This window comes from Cinclus cinclus, chromosome 6, assembly GCF_963662255.1.
Source record: "Cinclus cinclus chromosome 6, bCinCin1.1, whole genome shotgun sequence".
Lineage (NCBI taxonomy): Eukaryota > Metazoa > Chordata > Aves > Passeriformes > Cinclidae > Cinclus > Cinclus cinclus.
This window is the reverse complement of record NC_085051.1, coordinates 6,537,136-6,559,261: the sequence shown is the minus strand read 5'-3', so window position 1 is coordinate 6,559,261 and position 22,126 is coordinate 6,537,136. Positions and strand designations below refer to the sequence as shown.

Below are 22,126 nucleotides of genomic sequence, written 5' to 3'. Positions count from 1 at the left end.
CCTTCCTGCTGGTTACCCATGTATAATTTGCTCATTCCTTTTAAAACATCTGTTACTCAGGGACGACAGTACATTCAGAGGGATGCAGAATACTAGAGATGTGTTCTGTGTATGTGACAATATGGTAATGCCAAGCATTGCCCAAAGGTGCCCTGCCTACCCAGGACTTCAGGCCAGATTTCAGCTCCTTTTCCTGTGATTCTTTCACCCAAGGATCTTAGAACATTCTTTTTTCTTATAGCTGTATAGGGACTTTCATATCTAGAACACAGATTCTCTAAACTATCGAAGTGATGGTTTAAAATTGATTAATGGAGGACATAACTGTTTTTGACTCCTATGTTTTTCATGGCTTTTGTATTGTTTTGATCTACAATATGAGCTAGCACAGCAACTAAAGGAAGCATGGCAGGTATGGTACTCTCATTATATCAAGCAATTTAGAGGTAGATGTCAGAAGGCGATAGCTTCTGTGAATAAAATCTATACAACTTGAACCAGAAGGCAGTTTATTTTTTTTCTTTGAAGATGTATAGAGTTTACTAGTTTGCTACAAATCAAGATAATGATGCTAACTTTGAGAAATCTGACATACCAGGCTGGTTTGAGAATGAACAGGGCTTTGTGTATGAGAATTTGTCACATTTTAGTTGTGTTGGAGGGTTTGAAAACTTCAGCAGATACATCTTACATCATATGCGTATTTCAGTGGCAAAGTGCACATCAGATCTGTGAGAGCAGCTTCAGCCTTCTGAAGGTGCATGTCCTGGCCAGACTAAATGCTCAGAGTAGAGAGGTGATGAACCACCCTTGAAGCAGGGTTCCTTTTGCTTCACTGATTACCCCTAAAAGATGTAGTGCTTTCAGGAACAGGAGGCAGTTCAGTAAAGGATTTCCTCATTGTCTCACTGCAGATTGCTGCAGTTTTTAAAGGACACCAAAGTAGTCTAACCCCATGTTTGTTTGTTCTCTTGTTATCTTTAACATTAGAAATCAGCACTTCGTTTTACTTACTGTAGGGTACCACTCCCTCAATCATCATGACACAGACCTAAGACAATGAAATGGTGGGGGCTACACTTCAAATCAAAGTCTAAATGTTCTTGGCAAAACCTTGTCTGGTAGAAGCTCATAGTGAAGTGAGGCGTATCAGAAGTAAAGTGATGTGTAATTTGCCACAGTGCATTTGAAAATGTCCTTCAAACTGACAACACAGCAACTTCTTATACATTATTTGTGAGCTGAAAGGACTCATCACCAGCTAAAAACAGGATGACCCAAATAGGCTTCAATGCCATGTAAAGGGTAAAATGAGCCAGTAATTAGAAATGTGGTTGAAAAGCAGGTGTGTTTACTTCTGAATATGAATCATATGTTACTCATAGTTTCTGACTCCCTGGTTGAAATTATGATATTTAGTTAATTAAAAATTCAGAGATATTTGAGAAGGATAGGATTTATACCAGTAATTTACTCAGGTGAAATTAAAATACACATTTAAGGCTTATGTACAGATACATAATTCAACATGCTGCTAAGAAGAATTACCTCTTGCCATTCACTTTGGTTGACATGAGAAATCATCATAACAGTTGTGGGGCTGTCTTTCCTTTTTGAAGGTGAACTGCAAATTGATACTCACTGATACTGTCAAGCAATTCCTTTCTCCATCCATTCTTTGTAATGCTGTTTCTTTAAGTATGTGCTTGATGCTTCTAACTGAATTTTTGTAATAGTTAGGATCTGATTTTATCTTCAAATTACTTCTCTTTTGTTCATTTTTGTGTTTTTCTGGTCAGGCTGAAACCTGTGATCTCTGTGATCACTACCATTTGATCACATTTAACACAGCTGTGATACTTGTGTTGGAAAGCTTTGCTGTTGGAATTTTTAGTGACATTTCTATATGATTCCAGCATGGTAGCTGAGCTGGAGATGGGCATCTGTAACCATATGTAACACTGTGGGCTTGAACCCAGGTGCATCCTTGGAAGGGTTCCCCGTTGAAGGCTTCTGAGAGACATATTGGTGTGCATAGAAGAGTACAAATTCAGTATGCTGTGAGAATTGCTGGCAGCATGAACTCAAGTGCTCCAATTTCCCATCCATCTCATTGTTTTGCAGCCGTTAGAACAGAAAAAACTGTACATCTTTCATTGAGCTGCTTTTTTCTGTCTGTGGATGAGCCACGGGTTAGTGGAGCTTTACTGCTGGTTTTGTGAACAGATTCACAGTTATTTTTTATTTGTGTGGTGTTAGTCACTACTGCTGCTGATGAAGTGTTGAGGATCAGATAGACAGGACAACTTAGGATATCAAAGGTAGGAGTAAACAGGTGATTGAATCCCTGGAAATTGTAGGCATTCCTTGAACACCTGCCTGTATGTGCTGGAGTCCTGTGCACAGGTCTAAGAAATACACCCAAACGCTCTGGGATCTGACCAGTGATAGGAGTTATTTATGGTGTCTGTCTGCACAAATTATAATTTTGGGTGATGAGCAGGAAACAGCAGAAGGGTTTGAAGCAGTGGGTTCCCAACTAGGGGCATGGAAAGGAAAGTGCAGTATTTTGCCAGGGGCTGCAGGGAGGGCTTTTGGCACTGGGAGAGCATTGTCTCCAGAACAAATTCAACACAAATGCACCACTTTTCTCCCCTGTCTTGTGACAGCTGCTGTCTGAAATGGTATACAAGAAATGGGGAATATGTTTCTGGTAGATTAGAAGGGCTTTGTGTAGGCTGAAGCTCTTTGGAGTGGATATTTCTGTGATAGCAGTACATGTGTGTTTAGTCTTTGTAAAGCACTGGAAAATATGCTGTCACATCACACAGAATGATAGAGAGATGTCAAAGAATTACTTACTGATTATAAACAGAAACAAGGGTAAGATATGGCAGCAGAACATCAGGATGTAATAATTACTAGGGTTATTTTTTCATGTCTTTTTGGGCTGGGCCTGCAAAGGATTGTATAATATTGGGGTGAGAGGTAATTTTTTCAGTATGTACCATGGCTGAGAAGTGTGCTTTTAATTCCATTAATTATATTGCAGGTGAGTAAGTACATCAAGACTTGTTGTGTTGCAGTAGTTATATATAGATTCTTCTCACTCACAGATCACCTCACTGATTTCACAGGTGTGTAACGAAATGTTGCTGTGCTTACATCTTCAGTATGGGATGTTACATCGAGGGAACGGGGAGGTCTTTAGCTGATTTGTTTCATTATAGTTGGCAGTATCTGCAGTTGCTGAAGAAGCTGCATAACATCTTTGTGTTCTCGTCTCTCAAATTGCTTCTTCTGGAATATATTGTCTTCTGCAATCCTTTGGGTAAAACCTCCTATAGTCTCTACTCCTGTGGACCCTATGGTTAGAAAAAAAAAAGTGAGAATTGTATTTATATGTGCCTTTTTTGATATTTAAGGTGGATTAATCTTTAGGTATCTATCAAAGACATTTCAATCAAGGAGCCTGGTTTAAAACAATGAGCAAATAAAAACCAAAGAAAAGCAGAGAAAGAGATTTTTCCATAAGTACAGTAAGCTAAATGTCAAAACTCCCTGCCTTTCTCTATCTATGATCTTTTGTAAAATAAAAAGTGAGGTTTATTTTGGGAAACAAACCAGCTGTGCAGCTGTGGGCACAAGGCTTTGCATGAGATTCTTCCTAAAGCCTCTAATTTCAAGGTGAGGCGAAGCCAGGATAGAGTGAGACAAGAGGGGTGAAGCAAGTGATGCTTAGCTTTTTACAGAGAACAGTGGCTTTGGTTGATATGTCACTCCTGAGGGTGTGACAGACCCAGAGATGGCAGATGTTCCAGGTGGCTGAGGTTGTCCTGCTCCATTTGCTGCCAAGCTGTTTGCAGCATTTGCCCCAGCGGTGCTTATTGCAAAATGGCAAGGGTGATATCTTAATGTAATGGAAAAAACAAAGCTGTCATTTGTAAAGATGCCAGGGAATAGATCAAAGAATATTTACTAGAGAAATCTAAGTAAAGCTATCTCTGAGGATCAAGGGGGCATCTGTCTGCAAATCAACAAGTAACTGTCAGTGGAAGAAAAAGTTGTTTTATCTCATTGTCAATCTCCCAGACCAAGAACACTGTTCACCACCCAGCTGACCCTCACATGAGGAGACAACTCATCAGTGTTTACTCTGCCTCATATATATATATATATATACATATATATGTAATAGTTTGATTTTCAAAGCCAGGAAAAAACACAAGGCACTTGGGTTAAACACTTAAAACACTGGGCTTGGGGTAGTTGTTTTGTGGTGGTGATTTGTTAGGTTTTTTTTTGTAATATTTTTACTTTCCTGTGTAGTTTGTTATGTGCAGGTCTTTGCATCTGTGTATTTTTCTTTGTTTCTAGCTAAAGAAATGCCAGCTATGTTAATCTTTTATGTTACCCGAGATGATACATTGACAAGTAACTAATAATTCTAATGTTCTAGAGTTTTGTTATTTGTATGACTTGTGGTCATATCTGTTGGCTTTGTGTGGCAAAGTTTCGGTAGGGGAGGGAGAGCAGGGAGTTTTCTCCGGAGAAGCTGCCAAAAGCTTTTGCCTGTCCAAGATGGACCAAACACTGGCCAAGGCCAAGCCCATCAGTGACATGGATATTGTCATTTAAGAATTTATTTAAGGCAAAATGTTACTGAACAACAGCAGTTGTGGCTGGAGAGGAGTGAGAACTTGAGAAAAGCTTTGCAGACACCCGGGTTAGCATTTTTTTTTTTGCCTGTTTAGCTGTGACCTCTCTTTGCCATGTACTTAGCACCTGGAATCGCTGGGGAAGGGGAGGTTTGTTCGTTCCTGTTTTCTTTGTTCATTTTGTCTGATGCTACACAGCGTTGGATGTTTATTCATCCAGAAGTTCTAATTAAATACTATAGAAGGATCATCATGTTCAGATTGGGAGCAGCAAACTCTGATCTCCAAATATAAAAGCCCTGTGTTCCTGCTGAACTTCCTACAGCTGAGAGCCTGTATGGCCAAATTTTGTACAAAAGCCTTGCTGAGACTGAGGCATTGGAATTGGTTCTCTGTTGGAGTCTATGTTGCTTTAGTACTTTTGTAGAGTTCTCAGTCTCTAGCATCTGTCCAGTTTATCACTAGGAGCATCTCTTACATGTTCTGTGTGCAGGCATATCTGCTTTGGGTTTCTCTTGGATTCTGAGGACTCAGGCAGTGGGATTTAAATTTGTTGCAAGAGGCAGAATCACCATTACATCTATTCAAAGAAAAGAGAGAACTAGAAAGCCTTCAAAATTCTGGGAAAATATTTGTATTTGAGCAAATGGAACTATTCATATGTTAATGAAATTTCCATTTTGCAACTAAGAAGTTTCCATATATGAAGCTTTCCTTATGATGTCAGCTGTACAAAGAAGACAGTTGCTTTAAAGTACCAACTTCATGATGAATTAACTACAAATGACATCTCATTCTACTGTGATTAAAAATAAAACTCCAGCAACTCTGCTTTTGAGTGCAGTGCAGTAATGCTAATTTATAGCTTATTTTTTGCAGGATATTGTGACCCTTTTTTTAAAAACAGCTTTTCCAGGCAATGCCTACATCAGTGGAAAATAATAATTCTATAGAGAAGTACCAGAATTAGGTAGCAGACCAGCTAAAAACTGAGTAAAAACTACCTCAAGCTCTCCAGCTACTGGCAGTATTTAGGGAACATTACTGAGTTTAATAAGATCTTTGCAACTTTACTTTTTCTTATTAATAGCCAGCTGTGGACTGGTGAATCAACCATGAATATTTAAATTTGCTGATAACCTAGAAATAAAGCTCCAGACTTAATAAAACTCAAGCAGGCATAGAGAGGTACTTAAAATTTTTAACACAGGAATCTCTTGGCTTCAATGGGAATTTCACCTGAATTGATGTCTTAGGATATGGTGCGGGTGAATTAGGTGAAATGAGTAATAAATGGCTCTAGTGAAATAAAAGAGTGTCTAGAGTGGCATTTTTGTGTGGAACAATCTGTGTAAGGAAGCTACCAACGATGAATAAGCCATTTTTAACTCCTTAATCTAACTAGCTAATCTAAGAGTAAGATCCTGTTCCAACGGAGTAGAGAATTCAGTCTCTTAAGAAAATGTGTACAACTCTTGAGAATTTTACTGTGTGGAACTATGTTTCTGTTGACGTTCAAAACGGTGAATTTTAACATATTTCTTGAGTGATTTCATTGAGGTTAATCAAGGTAGTGAGCAAAATTTTTCCAGGAAATTCCAACCCTGTTAATCTAATCTTGATAGCAGGAAAAATGGTGGAGAAAGTCATAATTGTCTCTACTGGGAAGTGATGGAAGGACAGTCCCCAGTGTCAGCCATGAGCAGCATGAGATAACAAAGGGAAATTCCAATCTAAGTGATTGATTATCTTGCTGACATAAGGTCACCCATCTCATGGATAATGGGAAGTATATGCAGGTTCTATTTCAGGATTTTAAGAGGAGTTTTGATCCTGTTCCTCACAGAATCCTTCTGGACCAGGTGTCCAGGTGTGAGATGAGCAGGGATAGGGTGTGATGGGTGAAGAACTGGCTGATGTACTGGTTTTCAATGGAATGGGATCCATTTTCTTCCCAGTAAGTGGCACAGAGCTTTGTTTGGATTCAGGATGGGAATGTGGTGGATGGCACACAGATGATTTGGATGTTGCTGAGCTGGGCTTGCCATCCTCTGGGCTCTGGAGGGTCCGATGTGATAATCCACGTTTTGGATTTTCAAAAACTGGGAAGGGAGGGGTGAGTGTTGAAGAGAGAGGCAATGAAAGAGAGAAACACCTGTGACATGCTTCTGTCCATGTTCGTGAGGTGACTACCCACACCCTGGAAAGGGAGAATGTTACTTCTACAATGTTTTTCCCCATTAATATATTTTAAGACACTCTTTATTGTGCCCCACATTTCTGCTGCCTTCATCTCCAGCTGAGCTTTCACCACAGCAGATTTCTCCCTACAGTGGCAAGAAGCATCTGTGTATTCTTCTCCTGACCAGGATTCCACGGGGCACACAGCTTCCTTTTCCATGCTCTTTCCCAGAGAAGATGCCTATTCAGGCAAGCCAGACTTTTGCCTTGCCTGCTTGGCTTCTGACATCTGGCCATCACCGGCTCCTGTGCCCTTGGGAGGTGATGTTTCAAGAGTGAGCAGCGCAGATGGAGCCCAGCACCTTGAAAACCATTTTCCCCGGGGAACTTGCAGCCTGAAGTCTGCTCTCCTGGTACCCCGCGCTGAGGTTTGGCTGGCCCTTTTCCTCCGGTCAGAGGGGTGAAGCTCGATGCTTCGGTTGTCGCTGTGGCCGGGACGGCCGCCGAAGCCCACTTGGCCCAGGGCACGTGGGGCTCAGGCGGCGGCCTGGCTCTAGGGGGGGCTGAGCTGGTGAGTGCTGGGCTCTGGGGGGCCGCCCCCTTCCTGTGAGGAGGCTCCCCGGGGAGGAGGAGGAAGGGTCTGCCCTGTGCCACCCGGCCCTGGCCAGGGGAGGGTAGTGAAGGTCGTGTCTGTCGTGGATGCTGTGTGGAACGTGCTCTGGGAGCAGTGGGTGTTTGGCTGAGCTCAGAGAGGGAGTTCCTCCATCTCATCTGGTAGAATGGCCCCGGCACGCAGCAGGAGCCAAGATTCAGGTCACCAGCAACAGCCTCTCCTTCACCAGTGCTCCCCATCCCCCCAGAAAGGTTGGTTATGCTCATGTGCTGCTGAGGACTCTCAACAAGGGAACAGGGCTGGATACCCTAGAAAGAGGGGTCAACACCCCAGGGCAAAGGCAGTGCATGGTGGGATGAGTGGGATGAGTGTCAGAGGGCCACCTCTACCCCTCCTGTCCTGCAGCAGCGAGAAGGGACCTTCCTGGGACAAATGCAGGAGGATATTCAGGACCACCTTTGCCTGGGACAGGGATGACAAGGAGGTCCAGGAGGGATCACTGTCCAGCTCTGTGTCCTGAGGGCCACCTTTCCCACCTTGTGTTCCTAGCTAGTCACAGGAGCCTCCTGGCCTTTGATGAACTTTTTTTCTAGGAATTTGCTGTGGAGCGAATTTCTCTTTTTTTTTCCTCTTTCTGAGTTTGTGTAAATACAGCATAAAGCTGGAGGGGGTGGGAGAACACGCAGCTGGGTGACTGTCTTGGGCTAGATCTTTTTCCATATTGATCACAATTAATCACTACAAAAGTATCAGCCACTTGCTTTCATTGGGCTGATATTTGGGGGAAGAGATCACATCCCCATTCATGTAGTCCTTGGAAGGTAAATAAAATGGGATAAATTGCTTTCTTAGGTGACTTATATAGATTGTAGCTTATTACAATGAGGATAACTAATCCAATTATTTTGCTTTAAGGAGTCAGGGTGAAAATGTGAGTTAAACCCTTGTTGAAGGCAGTGCCCTCCCCTCTTTACTGACATAGCATCTCTAACATCCACAATTCTGTTGAATTTCAGTCCTTCAGAGTATCTGTTTTTGCAAGAGTAACACCCATGGTTTTCAGCAGTCTGCTCCTGGAAGATTTAATGAACTGTACAATACAATCCACAACCAAAAGAGGTGACCCTCTGCAGAGTCTCCTGAATTACATGCAGCGTGTGAAGTCAAGAAGACAAGTTTATCATTAGGATTGTACTCATATATATGTACAGAGAAGAAATGAAATAGGAAGTTTTGCTGATAGGGAGCCTTAGAAGCTTTCTTTTCCCGTCCCAGGCTTTTCCTGTATCAAGTGAAACATTTTTATGGTCTATCATTTCTTTGCTAGTGATGTGTGAGTTTTGTGCAGAAAGTACATAACGTAACCAAAGACTAACTTTGACAGTAGACTTTTTTTCTGGATAATCCAACCATGCCTGATAACATATTAAATAAGTAAAATCAATAGAGTAATAGCTATTGAGTTTGAAAGAAACTTGCTAATCTGTCTCCTAGGAAGTGTGGCATTAAAGCCCGTTCCAGGTTCAGTGCTCAACAACTCACTCTGCAGATTCCTGTTGCTTTTGTTAGGCTTTTGTTCTTGCCTGTGGTCCCCAGAGGAAGAACATGCAAGATGTTAAAATAATACTGTGCTTAATGTAGGGTATGTATGAGGCCTAAAAGGAAACTGGTATGGTTCCAATTGAATATTTCCTCTGCTAGTTCCATTATGATTGAAGCAACTTTAAAATAACAGTCATACTCAATCTCCAGGAACTATATGTAAAAGTTTTTTTCAAAGTTTTTATAATGTTATGATAAAAAACCATTCAGTCTTTCACATTTGCAGATACAAGGTTCTTTCTAAATACATCAATAATTTTCTCACTTTTATAAAAGAACTTTTGATTTAGCAATTCAGGCAGTTCAATAGCTGGAGTTTCCTACTACTTAGGATGTGGAAGATCTGAATTATTTCTTTCAGCATGTAGTATCTACTAAGTAGATCAGTCATTTTAGAGACAAACAAAATGGTAAAGTTTATATGTGAAAGAGTGAAATTACCTTTCTTAGTTGATTTTCTTTTGGAAGAGACATTCTCTGTTTTTTGGCAATCTCATCTTCAGAATGTCGCTCGTTTATCTTTTGAATGAGACATGAAATGAAAGCCCTAAACACTTCTGGTCATCAAAGATCCAGTTGAACCTGTATCCTATTTCAGCCCGGGTAATTGAATTCTCCCTTCTTTAGCAGTGTCAGTCAGAGAAATTACTCAGTTGAAATCACTGTCTGGCTAACATAGAGTGGCACGTCTTACTGTCATAGACGGCCATTTTTCTGCGGTAGCTTATGGAATCTTACAGCTGTGGATGCTAAGTACATGGTTTTAAATGTGAATGACTCTTAGGTGGAGTACAGGCGTGTGGGTGTGTGAGGGTGAGATCGTACACTGTTCTCATTGTGCTGTTTTGGAAGCAGTGGTATCTCTGATCTGGACAGCACAGTTCAGCAGGGCCATTTACAAGTTCTTGCAGCCCTACTGCTTCATCTGTTTGTAAGCTGGTAGGTGGGGGTGCTTTTGGAGCTGAGAAAACTGGGAAGGCACTCACATTCTGATCAGGATCCCATGCATCACTCCTGCATGTGTCACAGCCAGCCATCTTCTTTATAATATCCTGCTTGTTCATTGGCAACTTGGGCTGTAGGCATACTCCGTTCAAGAGAGATTAAATAGATGTTTCTAATTTTCAAGACAGTATTTCAACAAGTGGGCATGACGGGTCTTTCCTTTCTTTTACATTGGAGTCACTGACCTTGAAAACCAATGGCAGTTTTCAGGCTCAGAAGTGAAATTGGTTTGAAGTCATGAGGAGAAGGTTGGTTCTTCTCTTTAGTTTTATCAAAGTATTGACACTGTTTATCAGTTAATGTATAGCCAGTGTGTGTATTTTACTTGCTTATATGACTTCTTAAAAGGATTGAATTCCAATCTGCAGATGTTTTATGAAGATCTCCTACATTTTCATTTGATGTTCTGGAGTACAGGTGATAACTGCAGTGTGGGAGAGATGTTTAGTTATTGATAGTGGTTATGGAAGGAAAAACTTGTCTCTGTCAGTTGTTTGTGATTAGATTTTCCTAGAAGGAGACCTAGTCTGGTGTTGGTTGGTTTATCTCTTTACCTCCCATTGGATAAAGAATGTCCTGTGAGCTGTGTCAGCCCCTACAGAAAGTGAGTTTAGTAGTTGTGTTGGGTTTGAGGGGCCAGGTTTTGGTAGCTGTCAAGGCTACAGGGGTGGCTTCAGCTTGTGAGGAGCTGCCAGAAGCTTTTCCCATGTCTATCAGAGCCAAGGCCAGCCAGTTCCAGGATGGACCCAGTGCTGGCCAGGGCCAAGCCAACCAGTGATGGGAGTAATGCCTCTGATAACACATAAGAAGGAGAAAAAGGTATTGTGCAGGAGTAATTGCAGTCAGGGAAGAGCAGGGTGAGGATGTGTGAGGGGAGCAGCTGTGCAGACAGCCAGGTCAGGGCAGAAGGAGGGGCAGGAGATGCTCCAGGCACCAGAGCTGAGATTCCTCTGCAGCCCCTGGTGAAGCAGCTGTGTCCCTGCAGCCCATGGAGGGCACAGGGATGCACAGATCCACCTGCAGCCCGTGGAGGGACCCACACCAGAGCAGGGGGATGTCCAAAGGAGGCTGTGAACCTGTGGGAAGCCCGTGCTGGAACAAGGTCCTGGCAGGGAGCTGGAGACCTGTGGAGAGGGGAGTCCATGCTGGAGCAGGTTTACTTGTAGGGCTTGTGACCCTGGGGGACCCATATTGGAGCAGGGTGTACCTGAAAAACTGCACACTGGGGAAGAATGACCCACATTGGAGAAGTTAATGGAGAACTGTCTCCCATGAGAGATATCTCACTCGGCAGCAGGAGCAGGACTCTTCTCCCAGAGCAGCAGCAGGAACAGCCTGTGATGAACTGACTATTATCCTCATTCCCCATTGGAGGGAAGGTGTTTTGTTTTTAAGCTTTATTTTACTTCTTATTATCCTGCTCTGATTGTTTTTTTAAATTGATAAGTTTTTAAATTGATAACTTCAGTTAATATTTCTAATTCTTTCCTGTTTTGCCTGTGACAGTATTTGGTGAGTGATCTCTCCTGTCCTTACCTCAAGTCATGAACTTTTGCTGTATTTTCTCTGCCCTGTTCACCTGAGAAGGGAATCTGGCATGCAGTCAGGGTCACCCACTACACTAGTGTGACTGGACAGGGGCCTTTCTCTCTGATATGCATTCTCTCAGGACAGCTGTCCTGTCCACTTCTTGTGACAGCCGTAGCTTTGGAAAGCCTATCAGTCTGTCCAAAATGAATTGAAAACGGGGAAAATCTCTGTGCATTTCAAGAGATTTTTGTTTTGTGTCTGTTACAACCCTGGCAGGATGTGAATTCTAAAGTTAATGGAAGCTGCTTTTTGAGATGGGACTTAAATTTTCTAGAAAAGCTTTTCTGTCCCCCACCTTTAATTGTTTCGGTTTTCATCCTTGGTATATCCTACAGAGAGTTTTTCAAATTTTTCCATTAACTGTGTGGAGAAAGTCAAGATTTTATTCATTCCTCAGAACTTTTCTTCCATTTTCCCATCTGAAATCTTGTTCTTTTATAGAGAAATCTCCAATTTTGATAGAGGTCACAGTTGATGAAATTTGAGGTGTGTGTGCTGATGGCAGTAACAATTCCCTCAGTGATGCCATTAATCATTTGCAGGTTAGGGAGTCGGATATGGTGTGATAATGCCTGGCTATTCCTAAGGCCTCCCTTTTGAGATGACTTCAGTCATGAGTCATAGGTTTCCTTTTGAAGAGAGATTTTATTTTTATTTTTTTCTTAGTCTTGCCTCCCGTTTTCTTTGCTCAGCAGGTTTTATTTGATGTATACATTACTGAATAAGATGAAAGAAGGTTGCATGTGTAGATAGATGGTAGTGGGTCACTGAGGATGCAGAATCTGATCAATATTGAGCAGAATTTCTCTGTATCTAATGTCTGTCTCACTGAAATGACTGTAGGGGATTTTTTCAGATCCTCTCCATGATAAGTATAGTTTGTAAATATGAAAAGAATTAAATACAGTATTATAGAAGGGGGTAGTCCACTACTCCCTCACCCAGCCACTATAAAAAGACACATTCCTTGTTAAAGGTGTAGGTTGTCGTAGTTGTGCTGAAAGTTTCCTTACTGTGTGTTAAATAAATCAACCGCTGTGTTAAATCCATTATTGTATCTTCTTTCTACAATCCAAGAAAATTAAATCAGTCACTTAGTCCATTTGCTGTATAGCTTCAACAGTGAACAGATTCACTGTAAAAATAAATTGAAATAGCTCCTTTGGAGGAAATGCTTCCAAGAAGAAGGAACATCCAAAGTGAGAAATGTGATATAGCTGACATTGCTACTCTGTTAACTTGTAGAAAAGTGGAAGACATGTCGCCTCATTGCATTTAATGTGATTTTTCATGAATGCTAAATTCAATCTAGTTAAAGAAACTTATATACAGTATATTCATATTTCTAGATTTCATGTTCCACTCTTCTTTACACTTCTGTCTATTAAGTGTCAGACTTAAAGGGCATAGACATTTTTTCTAAGCCAAATTGAGAAGTAAAATGCAGGAAGAATTTTGTGTCAGTCAGAGCTAAAAATAACTGCCTGTTTGTACAACAACCAATTTCTGTTTTCCACTAAAGGAAAGACAGCTTTCTTAAAGTCATGAAGGAAAGGGTCCAACCAAACCAGGGAGCAAATCCACCAATGTTTTGCTTTCACTATTAGACTGTCTTACTTTTGAATATAAATTTTAAAATTATACCTAATGTGAAAGACTGTGACAATTTCAGAAGCATAATGTAAAAAAAAAAAAAAAAAAATTGTGGACCTGTGAAGACCTATAAGCTTTCTGGTTTTCATAAGCTTTTCATTTATACTGTTAGTTGTACTGAAACAGGCTGAAAACCTTGACCTATTAAATTTGGGGAAAAGGGATTTTGTGAAAACCTAATTTATCTGACAGAGTGAAAAAAGGCTTTGTCAGTCTTTACCCCAGTAAGTTTTCTTCCACTACGAGGAGTCATGTGGATTTCAATTGTCTGATAATGATGTACAGCTCAATGTAATGCTAGCCAAGGAAGATTAATCCAAAAAGTACAATTAATGAAAGGAATATTAAGTGGTAATATGTATTCAGAAAACATTTAAAAAGTAACATTTGATTCAGAATATGAGTCACTTATCTAACATTATGAGATGCTTTATATATATATCAAGCTTTATAAATATTAGGATATATTATAAGGTTGTAGTTTGTCTATTTTATCAAAAATTGTGCGACACTTAAGAATTAGAGTTGGCTTCTTCCCAGAGCAGTAGATGATTCTAAATTTCAGGACTCAGGATGAAGCTGTTGTTCAATCCTCAAGTTCCAGCTTGCTCTGGAAGGAATAAACCCTGGAGGGAACAAGAAGGATAGGAATATCTTATTTTTGTGGCTCTGAAGATTTTGGCTGGATGAATTTTAATCTTCGCAGGAAAAAACCCTTGTATTAGTGTACAGTGTTATAAAATGTTTAAGGTGGATAGAAGAGCAAAGGCCATATAATGTGTGCATTCTGATGTATCAGATTGTGGACACACAGAAAATTTGAGGAGTGTAAACACAGAAACAAAACTTAAGAATGGAGGGTGTCATTCCAGCCTTTCTCTGTGTTTATTGGCATGTGATGTGAATATTTGTACTTTCTGGGAATGCTGCCAGAAGTAAGGCAGCAGAACTTACTTAGCACAGAGCATCTTTTTTCTGAATTGTGTAGCAAAGTATACAGTATTTGAATGTATGTAGTGTTATCAGCTTGTTTTTACAGGATAGAAGGGTGGGGGGGGGGAGGACGTGAAAACCAAAAAGCCCTTGACAATCCTGAAAGTTGATAGAGGAGTTACTGTAGAATGTGTTTTATAAAGTGCATTCCATCAGATATGACTATATACTTTGTTTATAACCCAGTTTAGGGAGGATAAACAAGAAAAAATACCTTGAAAATCATGTAATTCAAACAAACTCTAATGGATTCCAGGTTTTGAGGTCAACCATAACAATCTATCTTAATTGTCATGTTGTTAATTTGAAACAGAATCTTTTTGTATTTTTTGTGGTGCTGTATAAAATAGCACTAATATGATGGGCAATGGCAATTTGTGGCCATGGAGATTGTTTCCTAATTGGAAACAACTGTTAAAGTATTTGTCACATAGAAAGCATGGATATTATAATTGTTTATCAACCTTAATAATCAGCTATTTTATGAAATTTCTGCAGCTGTTCCCCAAGACAGCAGGTACAGGCGCTGCAAGGCAAGGGATGATCCTGACAAGACCATGTATAAACTTATCACAGGTCTTGGGTTCCTTTCTGTGAGTAAAGATCCTGAGAATTTGGCAAAGTTATCTCCAAGGACACAGCTGCTTTAAGACAGCCAGACAGAAGATTTTATTTCTTTGGGTTGTTAAAAGCCAAGGGAAAGCCTCCTTAAAAGACAAGTTTATTCTGTAAAGATGAGATGATTGCTCTGTTACTAAGGGCTGACTTGGTTCCTCCTGCTTTTAGAAAGAAAATCACATGCAGCCCCTTTAGTTGCACCTATATATTTTGTGGGTATGTAATACATGTATAACACAGCTTATATGTGCCTGAAGTGTGGTATCTTTTAAGAATGCCCAAGGAAGGAGTGCCAAAATTGCTTGTAAATATTGGCAGATAATCACAGTATTCATGAATTCTCAATGACTTTTCTTCTACTTCCCTCTCAAAAATACCCAGTGTTGTGAGCATTCTGTTACTTCCAGAAATTAATTTGAAAGTGAGATAATTTAATCTAAATTCTGTGTAACTATAAATACTGCTAAAATATGCTTTCAGGACTAACATAGCATTATATGTGTACTGTGGGGTGTAGGTCATTGGTTGTTTTCAGAAAACAAGATTGTCTGTGTCTAAATTGTACATTACTGATTCTAAACCACAATTTGTGATTTTTGTGTACGCTTGCTCTATGGACATAAGGAAGAAATAAAACAGCAACAAAAAATGAGCCTAAATAGTTATGCAATTTTGATGTATTTTTCTTTTTTTATATAATAATGGATACCTGTTCTGAAACAATATGTTCTAGATCTGTAGAACTATGCAGATGACTCTGAGTAGCCCCCATGGGGAAGGATTCTTATATAGTAGTGAAGAAGTGGAAAAAAATTGTATCTTCATTATTCTAATTCTGTTTTCTACTCTGTGGTAGACACAGTCTTGTGCGTGTGCATACCTTTAGAGTGCCTTAGGTGGGAGAGGAAGCCTGGCAGAGAACATAAGGGCCACACCATCAAGTAAAAATAAGTGAGGAAAAGGGGACTCGTGGTATTTTTCATCTGGTCACTCTTGGTGCATTGTTGCTGGGGGCAGCACCATTGGGTGCAGTGTTCATATCATGATTTTTACAAGACCTGTAGCATTTTCCCAAAACATTATTTCTCTAATTGCACCTCTGAAGGAGTAAAATCAGCTCTGCAAGAAGGTAACTTGCTGATATGATGCAAAACAATTTTTAGTTATGTATTTTATCTTCTCCCCATGATTTATTATTTTACAGAGATGTCGATAATTAGAATATAAAATCCCTTTGGATGATTGCATGAATTCCTTTTCTTTGGAGCTCAGGAGGGTGTCTGATGCTTAAGGAATAGTAACCAAGTGGTGAAAATAATTGAGATGCTCTTGAATTTTTTTTTTTTTCCCTTTTGCCTCTGGTTAGATGGATGTGGGTCATGGGTAGATAATGTAGCATAGCTAGTTCTGTCCTTGCAATGCTTCATAGATGAAGCTTTTTAGTTCACTGTTAATTTTCTCTGACAGCATCACAGCATTTAGATGTGAGAATTTCTAAATTTATGTACTGCAAATTTGGTGTCATATTGTAAATGTATTGCAGCTGTAAGAATTACAGTTGAATAATACTATGGAAATAATTTGAGATTTTTAAAAAACAAACACCTATGTTGGACTTCTTATCGTAATTTAAAAATTCAATATAAACCTTAACTTATTAATATTTAAAAGGAGAGTATTTTCTCTAAAAAATCAAGGTGTAGATGTGATTATTTGTTTTAGCAAAGGGCTTTAAAAAAAAAAAAACCCACTGGTGTGAAACTGTCCTAATGCCTCTGGCTGTGAATATATTGTGGAGCTATATCTTTATAGAAAACATTTCCACTCTGTCATCTTCATTTAATTCAGTCATTTTCTGCTTTATTCGTTTCACCTGGGTTAAATTTTGTTTACGCTGTAATGCAATTTATGTTATTGAATGTGATTCTCATAGGTCCCTCTGAGAGATGCATATAGCTCCAGCCTGCAACTAACCTTCCTGTTTGGTGTCTTCAGTGCTGAAATCTGCTTGCATCAGAAGTATATAACTAATGAAGCTGGCAAGAATTTAGTGTCATGGAAAATATGTCAGAAGCAAAGGCATTTTGTGTGTGTATATCTTAGCATGACCTTTTAGACCCTCATATTACACTGCCCATATTACTTTTTGCATGGAACCCGGGAGAGCAGTTTGTACTGGAGATACTTCTGCAGGGAATATTCAAGGTTTGACAATTAAAAGGCCTGCATTTCCTCTGATTAGCCTTTTCTTTGACTTCGAGGTATTTTGGCACATTTTTTTACTCCACATAATTTGCTCTTGACATCTATTATTACTTAGTCATGCTTTCAAATGCTATATATTATTCGTAATATTAAAATACAATGTATAATTGGCTTTCAAGGTTTCTGAAAAGAATATAATTTTTCACAGAAAACAACGTAGTCTTGTGATTGCATGCATATTTTTATGAGAGAAAAAAATACTTTGTTTCACATCTCTCATTTCAGAGAATGCAAGCAGTTGCTTGGATTAACTTTCTTTATTCTTCAGTATTTTGGAGACCTTTGTTTTGCTGTTTTGAGTACATATGAGGTTTCTGACAGCAGAGTACCCGTGGAAATGGTTAGAACTGAATATAGTGTACACAAGTGGCAGGGAGACATCCTGCACATGGTTCTTGTCACCCGAGCCATCAGACATCCCTGGCACTCTTTCATGCCATATTTTGTACTTGTTTTTTGTCCACTGAGGACAAAAACTGGCTGTCGCTTGCCCATACATTGCTCAGTGCAACCTGTCTGAAGTGAGGCTTGAATAAATCTCTCTGCTCGAAAAGGGGAAGAATTTTAAGTCGCCAGGCTCCAGCAAACTGTTGGGTTGCAAACGTAAAGATTTTTTTAACTTCTCTCCAAAAGAAATCTCTTGTGATAGTCTTGTGACCTCTTTTTTTTCCACCATATTGCTAGGGAAGAGTCTTTGTTGGTTCAATTACTCTGATATAACAGGTGGATGAGTAACGCTGAGGGGGCAATAAATTTCAGACGTTTAATGTCACCCCTTGTGTTCATTTAGACCCTTTAGGTTCTGTTCTGAGTTTTATGTGTGAATCATAAATAACAGAGGTCTAAACAGAAGCATCTGCACCTACAGAATACCAATGAGAATGCTCAAGCATTTTCTTGAAATCAAAAATCAAAACTGTGGGACATAGTTCTCCAAGAACACGTACTGCTTTCTGACCCCTATTTTATTGTGTGTGGGATAGATGTTGGTACCTGCTCTTACCTTATGACAGGATGCTGCGAGGAAGAAACTGAAGTAAATGTATCAGTGGTTTCACTGCTAGAAGTCTGAAGAAGAACAGTAAGTTTGGAACTGTTCTCGCTGTCCCAATTTTTTGAAACAAGATCATGCACCTCCATGAGTATGATGGCAGCTTCTCCTCTGAAATACTGGTTTTTCTCTTGGTTTTCTTTCAATCCATAAAAACAGGCAAACAAACAAAAATTAATTATATAAAACCCTTTGATATGAGCATAAGCTTTATAATTGTTCTTTTTTTGTCTCTTCCTACTTTCCTCTGTGAGTATAGATGAAAAACAGTCCCACAGTTGAAATGAGACTATGCAATTTGCTTTGCCAACAGAGGTCTCTTAACCTCTATCCCTGATTCTTCCTGCTGCAATTTTTGTGGTAGATTTTATGGACATACCTGGAAATAGAGCATCTCATAAATCTGATGGCAGTCATCTTCCATATGAGAGCAGTGTTAGTGCAAGTGAAAATTGTGAATTTCTCAGCTGTTGCTTGAGATAGTCTGATTTATTAAAAGGAAGTTGTTGGCAAAGCTAGAGCTAGGCCATGGCTTTTCCTGGAACTGATGGCAATGCAGTCTTCATTGTGGCTCACTTTTCTGACCTGATGCAGAAAGACAGATTTGTCCAGAGAGGAAAGAAAATAGATGCTTTCTCCAGGTTTAGGAAAAAAGATGGAATGTGTTGGTGTGTGACTGATAAAAGGAGGCTCCCAATCAGCTTTAAAGCACTCTGATTGACAGCTTTCAACTGTAGTGGAGCCTGCTTGGGGCTGCATGAAGAACCTTGTGATGATAACTCTTCCTGACCTTTTTGCTTGATTTTATTTGTGCTTCCTTCTTGGGGAGCCAGCGCATTTGAGTTATTTTTTATTCTCTTACCCACCTCTTCTGCCCTTGACTGTTGTTGTTAATCTCTGCAGCTAAACAGGATTTCTTTGGCATTTGTCTTATCTTACAGAATCAAAATGGAAAGGGAAAAAATGGAGCGAGACCTTAAATATTTTTAACTTTTACAGACAGCTGAAGTAGAGTCTTCGAGTGTGTCAAATCCACATAATGCTCAGGGAATGCTACATGCACTTCAACAAATACTAATTAGATGTGATTCTCCATGTGGGTTGGTGTATCTGTTCTTAAAATGCACCAAGTAGTCTGATTGTAGAAGGCAAAGACAGCTTCTTACACTTTGTGACTAAAATAAATAATGGCACTTTTGGGCTTGAGGTGCACATTATTTTGGTTACTCATAGATCTCCTGCTGCTCAAGCACACTGGGAAACAAATGCATTTCTTTTATAAGAAAATGAAACCCAGAGTTAGTTTTCTCAAAGCTTGTTTTGATCCTCTGCTGAAAATTATTGTGTGTGTCCCTGACTGTCCTGTGGTCTCTGTTGTTTTTTCCTTATCTGGTCTGAGACCATGTAACAGAGAAGAAAAATGGCCATATCAAGTTGATCTATAGGTCTTGAGTTTCAGGAAGTACTGTCTTCCTTGTTAATAACAATTCCAGATGAATTCCATTCTTTCTAAGTAAAGAAGGCTGTATTTTGCCATGTCAAATTACTCTACCACTGTTAGGTAAATAAATTTGTTTAAGGAAGGAGAATGATCTCAGATTTATGGAAGGACAAAACTTGAATCTCTTATTTATAAAAAAAACCTTGCAGGTTTTTATATGTATGCTATAAGATTATGCTGATCTGGTCTTTCTAGTCAAGGATATGAAACAAGAGTACTGGCTGTGCTAATCAAAAGACATGTGTAATCCTGTGAATATCAGATCATTTCTCCTGGTGCCTTGAGTGAAATATTTTGGCTACTAAAATGTTATTATTCAGTTAATACTGTTGTCCTTGTTCGTGGCAGGTATGGATGGTGTAGTTCTTTTACGTGTAGTTCTCTCTCACCCAGAACACAAAGGATGATTTAACATTTTCTCTGAAACACTGTATTTTTTTTTTCGGGGGGGGGGGGAGATTTTCGAGTCTAGTGAGGTCCTAAACAAACCAGGTGAGCACTAGAAGAGCTAAAGAAATTGTAAAGAATGTGCTGCCTTTTCTGAGGTGGGCAGTTCTGCATTCTGTATCTTCTTTCTGTCTGACCCACAGATCTGAGGGGAAGGTAAGAGTATATCTGCTCAGTATGGACAGATAGCTCGGGTTCAAACTTCATCTGCTCCTGTGCTGGAGAAATAAAAATATGCTCTTAGAAAACCGTGGTCAACACAGGCAGTTTAGTTGAATGGTAGGATATTAAGTATGCTAATAATAGTAGAGATTTGGCAGTACATTTTGTCACTCTTTACATGTTATCTGCATATTTTTAGTTTGAAAATGCTGCAGAATTTCAACAGAATTTTGTGCTCTCTGTGCAGAATGCCCAGCCGCTGATACTGAATGAAACACCGTTTCATTCCCTTGCTCTCCCCATTTCTGTTTCAAAGTGCCATTCAGGCACTGTGTGTCAGCAGCCTGGGAGTCTCTGGGTGAGCTGGACAGAAATTCAGTCCTGAGCAAGTAGTAGGGAAAGGGCAGAGCTACTTTCTGGGCAGGTCAAAAAGCTTATGTTCCACAGGTCTGACCTGGTCTGAGGCTTGGAATGTTGCACAATATTTTTATTCCTTCAATTACAAGAATTTGTGTCAGTTCTGATTTTTGTGAGTATTTCAAAACTGCCTGCATTGAACAATGTGTTGACACATTTTACATGACAGAGATGAGCAAGGTCAGAAGGGCTGTTTCTTTACAGAAGAATATGATGCTATCATTACTGCTGTTAAAAATCAGTACCTCCACAAGGTTCCCTACATCCAGTTCTGGTATGACCAATTGCCAATGGAAACACTTCATGAAAGCTGACCTTCGAAGTCCTTTGATCTTGCCATATCTCTGGGGAAAATCAGGGCTTTTTAAACTGTCATTCAGGATTATGTGTAGGCTGAAGGAAAATGTAGTTTTGTTGACAAAATCAACATGGAGAGATATGGTAAAAATTCAGCTATTAATTCATATGAGAGCACTGTTCTTTCCCATAAAACAGTTTCTTAGAAAATGTCTTCTTATTAAAAGGCAATGGTTATATTACAATTCAAAATACCACCCCGCAGCATGTACATTTTGACAAGGTTTATGAGTCTTATTCCTGAAAGCACTCTAATGCATAACCTTCACAGGTGATTTATGATGATTTTTAGGAGACTGGGTAATACTGTAAAAGGACAAGGTGAAGAGAGAACCATATCCAATTTAGAAGTGATTAAAATAAGGCTAAGCAAGGGCCTCATTTACAATATGTTCAGTTCACTTCATGAACAGTAGGAGGCATGAATGCTGGCAATATTCCGAGTTCCTGAATGGATTTTCTTGGTCCTAGTAATCTGCAGATTAGCCACCTGGTGTTGCTGCATATGTTGCTTTTAAAATCTCAGTAAGCACCTGTGTCATAATTTGGAGTGGAAATAATACAGACTGTGACTGAGACTTCTATTAAAACCCTCTGATTTTCAGGGGTCCATTTCTGCCTGAGAGCCCTTTTTTCTTTCACTAATACAAAAAGTCCAAAATGCGTGCTTTACTGTTTTTTACCTCCATAATAAAAGAAGGAAATATATTGGTTTTTAAGGTATCGCCTGCTCATACGCAAACCGCTGCCAAGTTGTAACCAGAAGTTTTGATGGTTCAATCATAACAGCATTTCTTCTTTTACAGGACCAGCCCCAATAGCAGGTTAGGCTTCAGGCTTGCCTTACACTGAATTTTCTTTCTGTCTCTTGTAAGGCCAGCCCAGGTGGAAGGTGACACCTCAAAAGGTTTGCCTTGTTTGCTCTGCAGAGAGACACTCTGCGGGTCTGCTGCTCTTGGTGCTGTTCTGGGGAGGTAGGAGCACTCCTCCTTTTCCCCTCCCATGAGTAGAGC

General features: G+C 39.7%; 1 protein-coding gene across 1 annotated transcript in view; it reads left to right on the top strand.

Moving 5' to 3' along the window:
• Positions 1–22,126, top strand: part of NELL1 (neural EGFL like 1) — a 274,747-nt gene that overhangs the window by 212,158 nt on the left and 40,463 nt on the right. The window lies entirely within an intron of this gene.